Below are 5,109 nucleotides of genomic sequence, written 5' to 3'. Positions count from 1 at the left end.
CCCAGTGTGCGTCGACTGACGAATGGCTGTGACTTTCTAAAGTCTCGCTAAGCGAGGGGGAGCCTCGCCTCTGAACTGCCCATATTCCCAGCTAGTCTGACTGTGTATGCAGCCGCCGTGGCATGGTAAGTATAGACAGCAGAGGCGGAGGGATACAGGAGTGGAGCTCTCTTTCCTGATTGGATTCGCGTGCGCGTGCACGTCCACGGGTCCCTGTTAGTGTTACTGCGCATCCCAGTGTTACTTTACTGCTGCGTAGTTCCCCATTCGGCTTGTGTTTCCAGGCAGAATCGGTGACTTTGGAGGATTGCACTATTTTACAGGGATGGGTGTCCGTTTAAAATGAAAAAAAGAGGAGGAAGAAGGGGAAAATCACCGCCGTCGAGGGTGACCGTTTTGAGGCATGTCAGATACAGTCTTTTGCATCACACTGCTGTCTTGGATTGGAAATACCGAAAACTATGCCAACAGAAGTCGTTTGATTGGTCATTTCCCCCTGCTGTACGTTGTGATAAATTGGGGGCTTCCTGAGTGGTCCAGCCAGCCTACACTGTGCACTGATGGGGTGTGTGTACTGGGTAAATAGGCACAAAACGTGCAGTGGAGGAGAGATAGTCACATTACATACAGCGTATGATAGTATCTCCAGGCATCGGTGATTAACAAAAGTCCGTCCTCTTCTTACACTTCACGTATTCCCACAGCTGGTGCATCTCACCGTTCTATAGATTCCTGGGCTAAGTAAAATCTAGGTCCCTGTGATGTGTTAAAACCGGCTCTTTTCATAAAGCTGAGATGTTAAGCCACCTTAAAGCACCTCCAAATCTCCATTAATTTATCCCCATTCCTTGAGTCCCGACTCCGGTGAGGTGACTCAGAGGCCCGGGCTGGCGATTCAGGTCATTTCCCCCCCCCCCATCTCCCTTCAGGGCTCAGAAAGGCGCAGGAAAAAACCTCAGGATCTTATAAACAGTTGTGAATTCTAGATCAGAATGACCCGAAATTGCTTTGGACAATTAGCTGTTCGCGGTGTGCGTCACTTTTGTTGCGGCGTGCTGTGGAAAGATACAGGCTGTGTAGATAGACGGCATGACGCACCGACGAGCCAAGTGACACATTGGGGGTGATTGCACGGCAAAGGAGCGCATGCCCACTCAGAAAGAGACGCTGCATTATTACATGAGCCATGGTTATCGCGTGCGGGTGTTCTCCATGATGGATATCACCCCAGTTCTCCCATGGGAGACAATGGGGAACCAAAATGACAATTTGTAGCGCGCGTGCCTCACCGATCGATAAGTCGTTCCAAGTCTGTGGCCCTCGATTCCGCGTCTGGTTGCAAAGGATAGGTTTTTTCGTTGGAGTGTCCGCGGGGGCGGGGATCGTCACACTAGCCCTGCTCCTCCCGACACCTCCTCGGTCAAGAGCAAGCAAGTACTCGGGGAGAACTCCGAGACCGGGCACTTAAAGCATGCAAGACATGCTAGAGACCATACGCGTAATAGGCTCCCTAAACAGATATTCAGCTTCGCTTAAAAAAAGCCTTGTAGCTGTATTTCACCTGACCTTTGTGGTCCTACAATTAATACGATCATTTCTTCTCTGTACATGTATGATAGCTTTAAAGACCATACTTTTCGTGAGTCATTTTGCTACACTCTCCGTCCTTGCAGAAATCCCTTATTGTTAAAAAGAAAATCGTCGACGGGGAACAAAATTTTCCAATTAATGCTAAATTTACTCACTTTGAGAACAAACAAACAAGCACCGAAGTCTTAACAGCCATGACTGCCGTGCAATTTCTCATGCTACCGGTTATCCGTATGAAGTCACTACCCGTGGATTGATCCAACAACTGCACCTCCGTTCTGATGTTCAACGTGCATGTGTTGCCTCTCGTCAATCTCTAAAATTGACAGAAACATATTTCCGAATGTTCCACACGGGTATGCCAGTGAATGGGAAGTGGACGATTACAGTAAAGGATTTTGTGGAGCCCTCACGCACTGTTCGGGATAATCGAGAGGGAATAACATTATTTTAAGACTACACGGTCCGGTTTCCTAAAGCTTGATTCAAAAGGCTAAGCCCTCTCGGCAGCCTACCGTGGCTCTCTGCTTCGTCCCCCCGTGAGTTAAAAATAGGTGCTCGGCACCGGCGACTCTGCGCCTTCTAAATGAAGCAAGGCTTTGGCGCTCACGAAAAAGGCCAAGAAAGTGGTGGAAAATACGAAAACGCCAAAACAATCAAAACGATAGCTCGTGAACTTCTGACCTGACTAGGCTCGATTTCTTCTCCAGCCTGTCCTCTTGCTGTACGGGTCGCGTGTTGACGACCGATTGAAAAAGATGCTGTGTTGTCACTGTTTTGACAGTAATGTATCTTCGGTGTTTTGAAGGTATTGAGCATTAATCCTTTTCCGATTGCTGGCCGTACATGATAGACAACACTTCAAGTCAAAACGAGGGAGGACAGTGGAATTGCGGAATTCACTTTTCTGACTCCACCCAGTGAGTTTAGACTATAACAGTTTTTATTGGTTGTTGATGGGATGGTGTATGGTTTAGATTTCATCGGTGCGTCGCCATACTGTTCATCAAATTAAACTGTAATGTAATATTTAGTGTTCAATAATTAGTATACCGTGAGAATATCAATAGAACATGATTACACTAATTTCTCTTTAAAAATGTTAAGCTTTACAGAGCAAAATAATCTAGCGAACAGGCTTGTTGTTATGTCGCTGACAATGCTCAGTGGTTTCAAGCTGGCAAAGAATCTGAAATTTCCTTGTTTGCACTTTTAAAAACTGTTGTTATCCGTCCCGTTCAGTACAACTTCCCACATTCATTCAACAAGTGCAAGATGATTTCACCTATAAGATAAATCTTTCTCCCAAACTACAATTCGAAAAAAAAAATTCTCAATCACTTTCGGATGAAGCTTACGGTTTTAAGAGGCAATTAGACAATCCTAGGGGGTTTTGAAACGTTTGAGGAAAGAAAGGAAAGAAAATAAATACCGTCCATGGCTAATGATCCATCCTGGGTGATCCTTAACAAAAGGTTTCCTCGGCTTAGTTCGGATTTTACTAATTATCCCCGGACGTTTTGAGTGCGGAGTGCCTCAACTGGGAAGTAACTGATCACCGAGGGGTAACGCAAATCACCGGTGGACGGCGATCGATGTTGGACGGTAGGCTGGCCACTCGAATTTGATAATGTCTTTCTGTATTAGGAAAATCAGCCTGAGAAGTCGTTACATTTTATCATATTCTGTTACTACTATGTATGCAACAAATTACTACAAATTTTCCGTCTAAAGGAACCCAAACAGACGAGCAGAAACAGTCGAAATATACAGAGGTTCTACAAAGTTGTAACAACTCTAAAACAAAGCGGGTATTATCAGTCCCTTTTCGTATACACATTTGCTACACCTCTAACCTTTTGATAGTTGCATGACTGGGGTGAACTTTTGCCGGGGAGGCTGCAGTGGGGGCAACTGGGGTTGCAAACATTTATTTAAGGGGGTACTGAAAGTAGTGAATTGCAGCTGTGTTTAAGTTGCGTTCATTTCAAGATATTAAAAGGGGGCGGCATATGCAGCAAGGTATGAGACGGAGAGAACCCCCCCTGCTTTGTGTTGGTCACTGTCTCGCAGGAATCTGGGGAATTCCTTTCAGACATCTTGGAGGGATGTGTTAAGTAACAATAGTCTGGAATGTGTATAGGGATTGGACATGTTGGGGGGTACCCCTCGGTCTCATTTCTTGCTGGGTATAGGGGGGCGGGGTCCCAGACAACCACTCCAGGAGGCACGAGTACCCTTGCCCCCCTTAGATTAGCACATACACATGCACCTTGAAATGGAGCTGTTCAGTAACATTTAGCTTGTGCCTGCTCAAGTGACCCCTTTACTGAATCACCTGTACTTTCAGGAATTTGTAGGTATAATGAGTCTACCTGCATGCTGTACTTTTAACCCAATCTACACTTCCTGATCACATTTTCCTGCCTCTCAAAACCCCTGAATACGACCTTGATGGATCAAAATATATTTGAATTTTTAAGGGAAGATTTCGTGTTTTTCGTCAGCCAACTAAAAAAATTCTGAGTGTTGTGAGAAGCGACTTACATTGGCGGAAAAAAGACAAAGAGAGACAGAGAGTTTTAAGAGCATTACAACAACATAACTTTAGGGAATCTGTCGCCATGCATGCAAGTAAATTCTACAAGAGGCGTGTTGGTTTTTTTTTTCAAAGAATGAGCTTACCTTTAGCCACTGCCTCATTTTGGCTTTTGCTTTCGTGATATAAATGCCTACTTCAAGTATATAGGTAAATAATTTGACGGTTTGGCTCCAGCACAATTCTTCGAGGTAATGACGAAAACTTCACTATTCGACGTCGTAAAGGGGAAAAATCCCACTTTATGGATCACAGCAGGCTTTGTTGTGGAAAATGTTGAGGCGAGCATTACTGCAACCATTGTTGTTTTTCCTTGTATTTCAACAACAAACAACACACTTCCGTGAATAACCGCGCTCTTTAAAGTTCCTGGAGCCCTTTTTCTCACGGGTTGATAGGAGTGTCATTGCTGGTTCGTTGAAAAATGCCATCGGTTTTGGCCTCTTTTCACGAACGTTTACTTGCTTTCCCCAAATGTATACACAACCAACAAAACAAACCAGGCCAAAATAGACAAAAAAATGCCTCTTTTTTACCTTGCATAATTTGTTACCAAGTTCCTAATTACTGTACTTTTGAAGTATAAGATATTTAAACCGTCACTTCTCGTTTTATTATTAAGAGGTGCTACCGCAAACCTTTTACTTAAAATGTAAAGTTCTACAGTGGAAATATAGGGGGTTGCGTGGGGATAGCCCAACGCAGATGCTAATTTAGGGAATGTCTGTATAATCAGCTAATAGCGTGCACTGGGCCATGGGTTCCGTGCAGTCGTAATGCCCCCAAGTATATTATGCAGTCTTCTCTGTTAAAATTCTGACCATTTTCAACTTCTAAAATATTGGAGAGAAGAGCCAATGGGTTAATTTAACTCACTTATTTAAACAAGTAAAAATTCTTTTCATTCAAGAGGGAAGAAG

The sequence above is a fragment of the Acanthaster planci genome, linkage group LG08 (assembly GCF_054643075.1).
Source record: "Acanthaster planci isolate LZ-2023a linkage group LG08, COTS_SCS, whole genome shotgun sequence".
In the NCBI taxonomy this organism is placed as follows: Eukaryota; Metazoa; Echinodermata; class Asteroidea; order Valvatida; family Acanthasteridae; genus Acanthaster; species Acanthaster planci.
This window is presented reverse-complemented; position numbering follows the sequence as displayed.